We start from the raw sequence: 15,303 nt of genomic DNA on the forward strand, positions 1-15,303 counted from the left end.
AGGTATAATTTGGGGTTGAGGGAGAATTTGGGAAGAATTTGAGGTTGAGGGAGCGTTAGGGTTTTGACGGGATTTGTGGCTAGGGTTCGTCTAGGATGTGGGCGACCATTAGCGAATTAATGAGAATTAGAGAATGAGAATTATGGGAAAAACGACTTAGCGTCATTTCATTATAAATTTCCAAAAACGGGAAAAAACCCACGAGTTTAAGAGATCATTCTAGATAGGCTTAGAATGATTTTGAAGTCGTAACATTCTAAATAAAAGCTAAAAAGCTAAAAATGTAAATGAATTATCTGATTACAATACTTTCAATTATAGTGAATTCAAAAAACGGTAAATTTCAATTTCTGCAGATATTACAGTTATGTTCCGTGTTTGAAATTCTTCTCCACGTTCCCGTGAGGGCACTGCAATCTTTCTATAACTCCTTAACACTCCTATGGGTTTTACCATATAACCTTGCATTCCATTCTTGTGAAATGTTATACACCACTGCTCCAAAGCCGCACTTGAACACGCTTATTGCAAATCTATTTCCCTTGACTTTGAGTAGTGTCATTTCTTTGATTTCATTCCATTCGCTCGAGAAACTAATCAACTTCAGGATTTTATAGAATCTGTCCCAAAGCTCCAAAGTAATACAACAACTTCCGAATATGTGATCTATAGTTTCTTCATTTCCTCTGCATAAAAGACAACTCGCGTCCGGGATGCTCATATCTTGCTAATACAATCACGGGTGCTGAGTCTATCCCAGAAGGTGAGCCATAGGAAGAATTGGTATCGAAGGATAATCTTCGTTAACCATACAAGAGGAGCCCATTCTACTTTCTGCGCTTTTTTCTGGGTTACCTCCCATATTTTCTTCGATACCAGCTTCTCATTGTCCTCAACTTTCCATTTATGAATATTCGTTTTGTCGTGTAGTTGTATGTTACTTATATGATCAAGTATCCTCTGTCCTTCTGGATTTTTTCTCAAAAGTGAGTTTCAATTCCCATCTTTAATGTCTCTTTTTTTCGCTTCTGCACAGTCTTTTCTGATACGGGTATTTTGAAACTCCTCCTTATGGATGATAGGCTGGTTTTCGAACCACGGGTCGTGCCAAAATATAGTTCATTTCCCATCCCCTAGCCGAATGTCATAAAGATCTGCAATATCGATTCTTAGTTTAAAAACCGTTTTCAAAAACCAGCTTATACCTTCATGAATTTTGCAGGTCCAAATGTTGATTTCGTATTTCATAAACCTCGTATACACTCATTTGATCTATAGTGACTCCTGATTGCACTCCAAAGCTCACAGATGCTTGAAGGTGAGAGTTTTGTTCCACTTGATACAGTTAGGTAGGGTTTGGTGTAGAGGGAGGCGTGTAGGGTTTGGGATTAATGGAAGTTTGAACCAGGGAGAGAGAGAAGGAATTGAGGGAATGACAATAGTTTCTAAGTGTTGGATGATTAGGAAGAGTGTTTTGGCGCAAAAATGATTTTACGCGGTATAATAAAAGATTTTGACTGAAAGTAACTATTACTATGTTTGCATTAAATAATACATACCGCGAAAGAATTTTGGACTAAAGTTTTTTGTAACTACGTATGCATTAATCTTAATTTAGAACTGAACTGCAATATTTACGGCAATGTCGTTTTTATTGCAGATCCAATGGCATATTTAGTAATTATTTTTGAACTCTCAGGTAACAAATTCATATTTACAGAGCAACTATTAAAGAATTAAACTAGAATTAACGTTGAACTGGAATAGTTACAACAATAATATATTTTGAAGGCCAATGCCAATTTTTTTATTCCAATGACATATTTTGTATTTATTTTTAAATTCTCAGGGAAACAAATACATATTTACATAGAAACAAAAAATGTATTAAACTGGAATTAGCGCTGAACTGCAATAGGTACAACAATAATATATTTTGAAGGCCAATGTCGTTTTATTGCAGATCCAATGACATATTTTATAATTCTTTTTGAACTCTCGGGTAACAACTACGTATTTACATAACAACTATCAATGCATTAATCTTTATTTAGCGCTGAACTGCAATATTTACGGCAATAATATATTTTGAAAGCCAATGCCATATTTATTGCAGATCCAATGACATGTTTTGTAATTATTTTTGAACTCTTGGGTAACAATTGTGTATTTACATAGAAACTACCAATGCATTAATCTTCATTTAACGCTAAATTGCAATATTTACGGCAATAATATATTTTGAAGGCTAATTATGTTTTTATTGCAAAATGAAATTTTGAGTAATTATTTCTCTAATTCACGAGCAGCAAAACCTGCGATATTCGGAGACTTGTATTCATGTAATATAATTAGAATATTGCAGAATTTAACAATACATATTAAGTAAAATAATATACAATTAAGTTAGTAGTAACATTCAAACTAAAACATCAAAACATGTCATCTTTTGATTGTTCTTCACCTTCTAACTCTTCATCATCTCCATTTGTACTATTATTAGAATCAATTTGTAGATGATCACTTTCCTCTGAAGAAATGCTAATCAAATCAGTTTCATCAAATCCATCTAACTCACCATGAATAACATTGTGATCACTCAAATCGTTGACATCATATAAGGGAATATACAATTCTATGGTAGGATGATACTCTTGTTGATACACCACTTCATTTGTCCATATTTCCTCTATCTTTTATTTTTCTTTTGTTTTATAAACGGATATCCATCAAGAATTACAATCATTCATTGTGGTTGGATAGTTCGAATAGTAAACTTGTATAACTTGTTGAGAAAGAACAAATGAGTCGTACTTACCATATATATGTCTCATGTTCACTTCAATCAATATATATGTTTCATTAACTCTATTACCTCTAATAGAATCAAACCATAAACATTTAAATAGAACCATATGTAAACATGGATAGGGTATTCTAATTCAATAATGTCCTCCAAAAGTTCATAGTAATTATAATTATTTACATGAACACAAATACCACTATTCATGGTTGATTTATTAGATCCAAAGTCACCAGATCTCCATATAAATAAAATTAATGAAGTACATTGAATATCTAGTTGCTAGAGTCTTTGGACCAAATCATATGAAATACGCTAATTCTTTGTCAAACTGATCACTTCTTTGTTCTTGTAAAACCTTAAAGTAAATTATTATAATGTTTAGATCAGAACTATAATGAGATTTGAAATCTTTAGTTATAATGAAAATTGAAATCACCTTTGATCGGAACCATGATGAGAATTGACAATCCGTTTTATTAGGATCTACTTCAGCATTTATACCACCAAAAGTTATTAAATATTGAAATAAAATAATTTATCAAATTCAAAATGAAGAATTGTGATATGATCATTTAATACCTATAATATGGATCCACCTTCAGACAATTTAGTAGGACATATGTGTGAGAAATTAATGTTTCTTTGTAGGTCATAAATCACTTTGAACCACCACTTCCACGTCCTAGGTAATTGAAAATCGAAATTGGTTGTTGATTTTTGTTCAATGACCCTTTCGCGTTCCTTTGCGGTTGTTTTTGTTTGCAATTTATATTCGATTCAAAATAATACGAAGCATATATCTAGATGTGAAGAATATAAAAATTAACTTGATTTTCATCTAGATTAAGAAGAAATTAAATGAATTGATAAAAAAAGATGGTTATAAAATTGAATATTGGTTGGATAAAGTGAGGTGCTTAATGACTTAATTTTGTAACTTCTTCAATAATATATTTTAAATTTAAAGTTGCAACAAATTTTTTTGTTTGTGTTAAATATGTTGAGTTAAAACATTAATTGCTGTTAATAAATATTTACACCTGAGATCTCAATTTTTTTTTAACTTTTTATCATTTCAATAGCAATTTATTTGGCAACACATATAAGAGTTAAAATTTACAATATATATTTTGGTCAGTAAAATGTTAAAAATTATTTAGATTTATTTATACCTGAGAACTACAAATTTAAGTTTTTTATATCATTCAGTTACCAACTCATTTAACAACATAATTATAATATCATTGTTATAAAATGAGTTGAAAATATGTAATATACATTTTAATTACAAAATATGTTACAAATTATTTAGAACAATTCCACATTAAAGAGCTCAAATTTATTTATTTTTTCATTGATATTACAATTTATTTAACACATAATTTTAATATATATTTTAAAAACAAAGTTGAAAATTACAATATATATTTTGGTTATAAAACATTTTGAAAATTATTTAGAATTGTTTTATATACGAGAACTCAAAATTAATATATTTTTTTCATTTAATTATCAATTCATTTCACAACATATTTTTAATATCATTGTTACAAATTGAGTTGAAAATTATAATATATTTTTATTATAAAATTTGTTATAAATTATTTAAAATAATTTAACTAAGTTGAAAACTGCAATATATATTTTAGTTAAAAAACATGTATTTAGAATGATTTTAGAATTGAGAGCTCAAAATTTACTCTTTTTTATTTCATTAATTTGCATTTTATTTGACGTACAACATATGTTTATTATTAAAGTTTCAAAATTAGTTGCAAAATTAGTTGTAAAATTGTAATATTGTTTTTTATAACGATGAGTTCGTTTCTTCTATGGAGTGCGACTAATCCTCGCGGGTTAACCATATAGTCCGAAAACACACTTAATAATTTAACTAGACACAAAACTTTTCGTTTGACGGGCTCGAACCCAAGACCTTAGAAAATCCATCTTTTGTAATATTTATTTTTTATACAAAATATATTAAGAGTGATCTACAATATTTATTTTTGAGTTATAAATTTTATTAAAATGATTTTTTTTAAACTTAAATAAATTTTATCTCCCGCAAAAATATTCTCATCCTCCAATACCTAGACACTCTTAAACACATTATTGTACGCAATATTTAATGTCGCGACAAAAACTTAAAATTTTTGGTATTCGCATTTTTAGAAATAATTGTTTAAGGGAAATTCATTTTACAAGATCAAAAATTAAAATATAAAGCATGACTTATAGATAACTCCATAACTTACTATCCCGTCGAATCTAAAACATATTTGGATATTTAATGGGAAGGCAATCATATGTCTATTTTTTTTTCGATTTTAACAACCTCACGACTAAAGAGTCGTCACATAAATTTTTAAAATTTGGAATTAAATTAGGTGTATGCATGCCACATTAAGGATTAATGCAAGTTTTATGTTTGATGTGTAGGAAAAGGCTAAATGAATCACGAACTATGTCCACAACACCCCTTATATCTTTACTGCATCGATTTTGGCATTTTAAAAAAATATATTACTCTTTACTTTTATAAAAATTGTATACCCCTCAACTAAGTGTGATTTTTTCATTCACCTTTCATGTGATTTTTTTTATGATTTTTACAAAAATAAAGAAATAAAAATCGTGTGCAAAAATAAAATAATTAAAAGTAACATAAAGCCTTGAAAATAAAACCACACATAAAATTATCATAAAAGATCAAGAGACTAAGAGTTCATACTAGATTTATGAGAAATGAGATAAACGTTTGGGCGTAAAATAAAATAAGAAATGACATGTTGTTGAAGAAAATCCTTAAGCTACAATAGAATGTGGGAAACATGTTTGAGATTTGCTTAAGTGATGGTAAAGACACGTGGTTTTGGCATGATCTTTGGTTGGAGAGGTGCCCAATCCAATTCCAAAAGAAATATGATGGGGTTAATTTGTATTATAAAAGATTATCGAACAACTTGAGTTAGTGATGTCAATAATGAAGAAGTAACCACACCTCTGAGGTAAATTTCAGGAGGGGTAAGGGTGGTTGATGAGGTTAATCACGGTGATATCCATAGGTGGAAAGTGAAAGTTGACAGTAAATTTATTTCAAATTTGGTATGGCATTGCATTACAGCTAGAGAACAACCTAATTTGGTCACCTTGAATCATCATGCGACAACATATCACGTTGTGACTGGCTTTCATGAAAGATTGATGACAAGGGATTGATTTAGTAGATTTATGACTATTCTAAGAACTAGTTGTGTATTATGCTCAAATATTGAGTAATAGATTGGACAACATATTTGGAGAATGCACATATGTGACTATTATTTGGGGAGAGTTTACTAAAATCATGAGATTGAGTAATTTTCTAGGTAATTGCATAATATCAAAGAGTTAGCGCTTGCAAAGGCCAAAAGTAATACCTTCTATGTCAACATTTTCAAATGCGATTTTTGTGCCATCGTTTATCAGTTGTGGATGGAAAAGAATGTGAGAATCATTTCAAGAGTAATAAGAAATGAATATCAGACTTGGAAGACCATTGTTCATAATGTCATGCGCTTATGCATACAACTCCGTATAATTGGGACATATGTCAAGAATGGTCAATTAAAAACGAAGAAGTCACTAAACTTTCTAGATTAATGCACGATCTGTTTTTCGATTGATTGTGTGTGGATATTTGTATGCTTATTTGCTTACATTCATTCATCATGATGTGTTGGTTATCGGACACGCGCATAACAAAGGAAGCGCTAGAAGTGCCACCTTCTTGCAACAGGAAGCCTTGTAGGAGCGCTGTTAACACTTGAAGAAATGTCGCTACACTTGAAGAAGTGCCGCTACAACAAGTTATTGGTTGTTCTAAAATTTTTTTGGTCGGACAACCAAAAACCTAAATCCTAACTAATTGGTTGTCATAATGGCTCCGAACTCAAATATAATTGCACTTAAATATTAATATCATATTATATTACAAAAATATACAAGAAAATCCCATACTTTACTGAATTGAAATCAGAAAAGTTGAAGAACAAGCTAGGCAGAAACTTATTGTGGGTTTTTTCATGTATTTTTCGGTAAGTTACCTCCATTCAATCTTGAATTCAATTATTTTTAGTTTTGATTGATTTATATTCAATATAAATAATATAAATGCAAAACAAAACTCAGTTTTGAATTCATTAAAAATAAAATGACTGAAATTTTCAACTTTGGTCCATTTTTTAACCATTAGCGGTCAAATGATCTTTGTTCTTTATTAAACTTGTACTTTTCTAAGTTCAAAGGTTTAAAATAATATTTATACACAATGAGATCTAATATTTCTAAGATCAAAACCGAAAATTGAAATATTTGACCGAAGGTGATTGAAATTGGGTCATTTGAGTTGTATTTTTTTGTATTTTTCTTGATCTTTCTCGGTCAATTTCTTCTTGTTCAACAGTGAAACAAAATCTTTTTGTGCTCAAATGTTCAAAATATGAATTAAATATTTTAAGCCCAAAATATTTCTAATTCGAATATGAACTTGAAGATCATGACCGATCATGATCAAATGGTCAATTTTAAGACCGATTTTGGGTTTTTTAAATGTTTTTCAGTCAAGTGACATTAATATTGTTTATTCTTATGACATGCATATTTTACATTATTTACATTATTAATGCTTTAAATTTAAATCAAGAAGTAATTTTAAAGATCATGTAAGTATTAATGGAAAAAAAAGGCAAATTACACTTTTGTTATAGACAAAGACAAAGAAAAAGCAAAAGAAAAGCGGTCAAGAAGCCTTACACAATCATGGCATTTTTTATTTGCAAAGGGGTCTATCTAAAACTACCTTAAGAAAGAATATTTTGAGCAACCACACTAGGTTGGTGTTCTTGCTTAGGTTTTAGGAATCAATGAGTAAATGGGAAGCCTAGGGGCACAAGTATTGCAATTTTTGAATGTATGTGGGCAGCCTAAGGGCGTGAGTAAATGAAAAAGAAGGTATCTAGATAGGTGATTTATGATTGGATTTATATGGAATATTAAAGAAAATCTTAAGGCCCAAGGTCAATTCCTAACTACCTTACCAAGTCATGGGGAGTTTGTTAGCCATTAAATTTGAATTCAAAAAGTGGCCCAAGGTTGGTGTTCTTAGGCTTTTGTGCATTCTTCTTTTTAACATGTCAAAATGTCTAAATGAATGTCTTTTCCTCTTTCCATGTCATTAAATGAAATGAGGTGGCATGTTTCGGCCAATAGGAATAAAACACCTCATGGTTATGGATTCATGACTTAGCCATTTGAATTTTGAATTCAAATAGAAAGTGCTTGCCTTTCTTCTTCATGTCACACGGCTAGAAGGTTCTATGAGGCTTCATGGTGTTCTTCTTGGTTTGATCTTGTCAGATCTTGGGTGGGTCACAGGTTGGATCCTCGGTAGAACTCATGCCTTGACTTGACCTTGACATAAGCTTTAATTTTGAAATTTTCACCTCTTGATTTGGATTTTTGGGACGTTCTGATGGGTCTTGGCCATTCTTCATTTCATGCATATTGACCATTTTGATGGATGTTGGCCTTCTTTTACCCATGACTCTATATTTTAATTTCCTTTCAAAATCCTCATAAAAATAAGAATAATATTAATTAAAACATTATTAACTCAATTTTAAATAATACCTAATGATGTTAACAAGCTAACTAACTAACTTTTAATTAAACAAATAATAAAAGAAAGAGAAAAGACCCAGTCTTATATCCTTTTATATTTATAATTTTGTTTTCCTAATTAACTTAATCTAATTAAAGAAAAATTAATTAAAATCAAAGTTAACAAAAAAAAAATGTAAAAAAATAATTTTATCTTTTTTTAAATATTTTTAAAATTAATTAAAAACCTTAAATATGATATGCTAGGTATAATAAAATCTCTATTTTTAACTTAAGCTAAATCAATTTATTAAAATTTTGAAATCAATTATCTTTGGAATTTTAGTTGCTCTAAATTTAAATTTAATTGATCATTTAATAATATGCGCAGTGAACCATACTTAAATTTTGAAATGATAATAGATTCGAAATTTAATAAGAAGAGACTATAAAATTGGAGAATGAAAAATGAGTGTCTAAAATTCTATTTTTATTATGCAAATTGCTTTTCCCACCCCTCCCATATTCCAGCCCTCACCCCACTCCTTAATTAACTCAAAAACTACTTATTTATCTCTATTAATTTTATATATTTATCTTTCATCTTATTTATTTTACTTATTTTATTTTATTTAATTATTAAGTTTTTTTATCATGAAATATAATTAATTAATTAATTTTTAATATTTTTTTCTATTTAAAAGATAAAAAATCTAAAAGATATATAATTAATTTTAAATATTATATATTAATAATAAAATTATAATAAATTAATTAAAATAAAATAATAATTTTATATAAAATAAATATTTTAAAAAGTTAAATATGAAATATTTTAATAAAAGTATTATTAAAAATATTATGCAAATGTTATCGTTTATATTATTAAGTAAAGCATTATATTTAATTTGACTAATTATTAATATATAATATATTAAAGACTTTATCTTATTTATTTGTTAAATAATTTTATTTATAAAAAAATTGATTTTTATAAGTATTTTAAAATATATATATATATATAATTAATATAATAAAATATTAAATATTTATATTTTATTAAATTAGTACATATTTCAATATTTAATATATTTTAAATAATTATAATATAAAAATAATAATATTTTTTATTTTTAATTAAATAAATAAAGTTTAAAAAACTTAATAATTAAATAAAATAAAATAAGTAAATTAAATAAAATAAGAAAGGTAATATATAAAAATGATAGGGATAAATAAGTAATTTGGAAGTTAATTGAGGGGTGAAGGAAGGGTGGGAAAAGCACCTCCCTTTTATTATATATCTTTTTTATTTCTCGCTTTCTAGGTCTAATATCTTGCAACGATTTCTTCTTCTCATGCACATCGAATAGACTTACTACCATTTCATTATCTACAAGCGAGTAAAACTAATTCGAGCGGATAACAGTTTCTATTTCTCCTTTCATTTGATGATTATTTCTATTTCTCCTTTCATTTGATGATTATTTAGAGGTAAGTCTTTGATTGACTTGAATATTACAGATTACATTTTCCTTTCTTCAGCTATTGATATGCTTTTATTAGTTTCATGAACTCAAAAACCCTAATTCTAGGTATTTGAGAAGGTAAGGTTTCAGATTTTATTTGTAAGATTTCAAATTAACTCGAAAATCGTTTGGAGATTTTTTTTTTTGAGAGATGTCGTTCGGAGAATTTAATGTAATAAACTTATATATCATACTTATTTATTTTTATGGTTCATATTGGAACTATAATCTCAATAACTATATAAAATGACTAGCATATTGCTAAATTCAAATATTATAGTCATTCAGAATCACGATACTCATGATCCTCCCCTTAAATAGAAAGTTGAAGTGTCGAAAGTTAGGGAAATTATCTTTGTTTTGTATAACAATATATTTTTTTGTGCAATTATTAGTATATATATATGGATAAATTGGTACTAGTAATGGAGTAAATGATAGGCTTAGAAGGTGAATGATTTAGAACATCTCTAGTGCATGACTTGTGCCCGGAAAGCATGAAAAAGGGCAGGTCGTTGCTTTTTTTCATTTTTTGCATTGTAGATAAAAGCAAAGAGAGGGCAGTGCCCTCTATGCCGGTCATGCCCCGACATTTTCATAATTATATAATATAATATAAGAATATTAGTTATATATTTAATTATAATATTTTTTCTTACTATTTTTAAGTAATATTATAATAACATTAAATAAATATATATTCTAAAATTTTACTATAATATATAGGAATATTAATTATATATTAAATTATAATAATATTATAATATATTTTAAATTATAAAAATATTTTATATTTTATTATAATATCAAATTTTCCTTATAATATAGTAATATTAGTTATATATTCTTTAAATTTATTTTGTAATGTTTTTAATATTATAACATATTTTAAATTATAAAAATATTTTATATTTTTTATTAATTACATTAACATGTTTTAAAGGGTGAAATTCTCAAATTTTTCTATAATATAGGAATAATATTTATATATTTAATTAATAAATATATATTTTAAATAAATTAATATATTTTTTTATTAATTATATTAACACGATTTTAAGGGTTTAAATTCTCAAATTTTACTATAATATAGTAATATTAGTTATAATAAGATAAATTAGTTATTTATTTAAAATAGTATAAATAAAATTCACATTTAAATTATTTAGATAAAAGGCCGGAAACATTGGAGTGTTTTGACCCAGTACAACATGTGCCCGCTTTATGCTGAGGTGGAACATTAATTTGACCAAATAAGAGGGCAGAGGTCTTGAGTAATAAATGTAACTACTTTCTGCTCATTTAGAAACAATCATTGGACAGAGGTATATCTCTTAAATATCAATGGAAGGTGTCTTGATGGACATATAGTCAAAGCTGATATTGAAGAGTTATTGGGTAATCTATTTTTTTTTTTATGTATTAAGAGCTTGTTGATGAAGAGTGGATTATTTGGTTATCAAGTTACACTCCTACGATTGTTTTTGTTCTTGTTGATGTACAAGTATCTTCCTAGTTGATGTACAAATTTCTTAGTGGTTTTTTTATTTTGTTTCTAGTATCACTATTGACATCATTAAGTATTTTTATATAGTAATATAATTATTAAAATTTACAAATACATAAACAAAATATTTTTCTATCATATTATTTTATATTTTGTAGGAAATTTTTTTTTGGTTGTGTCTAACTTAGAGTCGTTATTTTGGTTATGTTTCTTACCAATCCTAAATTTTGCGATAAAAGAACTACCGTCGGAAAATACATAATTAAGTGTCGATGAAATTTTAAAAGGCTTTTCATATAGCTTTGACTTTGAAACATAATGTTATAATTTGTAAAATTGTTTTATCCTTATAAATTGTATTTTTATTATTAGGACACTAAACATTGATCTAGTTGACAAATGCATTCATTATTATTCTTAAAAGCATGTGATTCAAATTTTACACATTCATTTAGGTGCAACAAGAAGATGGCTAAAATAAGTTTAAGAAAATTGGAATATGATGATGTATGATTCTTGTTCCATATATTACGTGGTTGAAAATAATATATAAATTTAATTCTAACGATTTTAATAATTTGGTGGGACTATTTCAGGGGAGATTGAGGGAGTAAGTGAAACAAAAGAAATATAAAAAAATCTCAACAATACAAAAATACAAATGTTCAAGTTCCTTTACTCACATTAAATGTTAAATGTTAAAGCTCTTTTACCCACACTAAATAATCAACTTGAATTAACCTTACTAAATGTTCAACCACCATCACAACCACCATGTTTAAGAGTTAATCTTACTCAACCATCATCACAACCAATTTTAAATGTTGGTGCGGTTAAAAAAGATGTTGAGAATGCAAATGTTATGGAAATACTCACATGTGATTATTATTGGAATTGAAGGGTCAATGTGATTATTATACTAATACTCACTTGTTTATTTTTTTTTAATTTAAGTAATTATACTAAAATATTTTTATTTTGTATTTATGTAGCTTTATTTAACTATCACAAAGAAAATAAATAAAATTATGATAAGATATTAGAAAGGAGTTTATGTAAATTGGAACAAAATCCCTCAAAATATAAAAGACTTGTGGTGAGCTAATTTTGATGTTAGATTAAATTAAAATTTCATAAAATATGTATAATTGCATAATAATGATCTAATAAAGTTTAATAAAGTATCATAGGAAATATTTGAATGAGATTCAATAATGTTGGACGATGTTTATAAGCTTTTAAAAAAAAATAGTGCAAAAAGTTGAAGTTTTATCGCCAGGAAAAATAAGGAATTGAAAATTCCACAACACGTTACAAATAAAAATTAGATTTAGATTTAAATAAAAAAAATATTTGATGATCCCAAATACGTGGAGAGGTGTAAAAAGATCAAGCTTTTGAGATTTTTACACGAGTTATGTATTGCAAAGGTTTAATAAACTCATAAGCACATAGACAAATTTTGGTGAGTAATAGTAATTAATTTATAAAATTGAATTTGTTAGTGTTTATTTTGGTTTTTTTTTATTTAGGCAATGAAACTTGGAAGAGCACTAACAGTCTTATAAACTTTTGGACGAACTAAAAAAGAAGAATGGAAGTTGGAGAAGAAATAAAGCAACCAAAACTGTGGAATATTTTATAATTACACGATATTTTTAGATGTTTTAAAATTAAAATTAACTATTGACATGTAATATTGTTTTATTCTAAATCAATATGTTAAAGAGAATTGATAAAATTGATTTTAAATATAAATTTTAAATTGGTTCTTAACTTGATGGTAACCCTAAGAATTAATTGTAAAGTAGATTGTGAATTATTATTTGAATTATAAATATATTTGTATATCAAAACACTTTAAAAAATATTAAATTTATAGTTTAATTAGATTTTTTTTTTACCTTTTATTCATTTTAACTTAAGTTTAATTTGATTTTGTTACATTTTTTGTTGGGTCAAATTATTTTGACCAAGTGTCAAAGTAGTTTCACTATTAGAATTTTGATGATGAATATATATCAAACTCTATCTATGCGTCTAATTGTTTTTTGGTGCAGGTGTATCAAAAACAGGATTATATTAGACTTGGTCTTAATGAGGTTCATTACACCGATTTGGCATTAGATGTACAATTAGACGTGCAGTCTAATTAGCGGAGTTAGACGTGCAGTCTAACTAGCGGAGTTAGACGTGCAGTCTAACTAGTTGAGTTAAACGTGCAGTCTAACTAGTTGAGTTAGACGTGCAGTCTAACATACGGAGTTAGACGTACAGTCTAACGAGTTGAGTTAGACGTGCAGTCTAACACACAGAGTTAGATGTGCAGTCTAACTAGTTGAGTTAGACGTGCAGTCTAACACACGGAGTTAGACGTGCAGTCTAACACATTAAGTTAAACGTGCAGTCTAACAAGTTGAGTTAGACGTGCAGTCTAACACACGGAGTTAGACGTGCAGTTTAACTAGTTGAGTTAGACGTGTAGTCTAACACACAGAGTTAGACGTGAAGTCTAACTAGTGAAAGTTAGACGTGCAGTCTAACTCCTTCACATTAGTTTGAAGTGAACTGTAATTAGACGTGAGGTCTAATGGAAAGAGAAAGCTAGACGTGAAGTCTAACTAGTGAAAGTTAGATGTGCAGTGTAACTCCTTCAGATTAGTCTGAAGTGAACTCTAATTAGACGTGAGATCAATGGAAAGAGAAAGCTAGACGTGCAGTCTAACTAGTGAAAGTTAGATGTGCAGTCTAACTCCTTCAGATTAGTCTGGAGTGAACTGTAATTAGACGTGAAGTCTAATCCCATTAGAGCAGGTGGTCTAATGGATCTTATTATTAGACTGGGACGTCTAATTTCATTAGACGAGGTCGTCTAAGTGAAATACGTCTAATGCCATGCTTAAGCAGTTGCTTGAAGCTAGAACCCGCCTACCCACGTTCTCTAGTTGTACGCTACTCCTGCTCCACTTTGGATCCAACTTCAAATGGAACAAGAATCATCCACCTGAATTGATCATCGGAAATCTTTTCTCTCCTCGAAGGACAAGACGTCAATTGATGGATGAAATGGCCAATTCTGTCTTAATTTCTCAGATTGAACCCAAGAAAATTGGTGAAGCCGTAGTTGACCCAGATTGGATCAATTCCATGCATGAGGAGTTAAACCAATTTGTGAGAAATAAAGTGTGGAATTTAACTCCTAGACCAACTGATAAGTCAGTCATAGAAACAATATTGTTCTTTAGAAACAAACTTAGTGAAGATGGTTTAGTCATTAGAAACAAAACTCGTTTAGTTTCTCAAGGATACAGACAAGAGGAAGGTATCGGGTTTGATGAGTCTTTTGCACCTGTTGCAAGACTTGAGGCAATTAGAATCTTCCTAGCATATGCATCATTTAAGAACTTTAAGATCTTTCAAATGGATATGAAAAGTGCATTTTTAAATGGCAAATTAAGTGAAGAAGTATATGTTGAGCAACCCCCTGGCTTTGTAGATCATGTGTTACCTAATCATGTTTATAAGTTTGAAAAAGCATTGTATGGTCTGAAACAAGCTCCTAAAGCTTGGTATGACACCTTAACTGAATTTTTGTTTGATCATGATTTTGTTATTGGAACTGTGGACAAAACATTGTTTAGATTCACTAAAGATTCTCACATTCTGCTTGTTCAAATATATGTTGATGATATTATATATGAATCAACTAATCCCAAATTATGTGAGAAATTTTTTAAGCTAATGCAGGACAGATTTGAAATGAGCATGATGGGACAAATTTTTTTCCTTAGGCTTCAAATTCGTTAGTTGGAGAAAGG

This window comes from Impatiens glandulifera, chromosome 5, assembly GCF_907164915.1.
Source record: "Impatiens glandulifera chromosome 5, dImpGla2.1, whole genome shotgun sequence".
Lineage (NCBI taxonomy): Eukaryota > Viridiplantae > Streptophyta > Magnoliopsida > Ericales > Balsaminaceae > Impatiens > Impatiens glandulifera.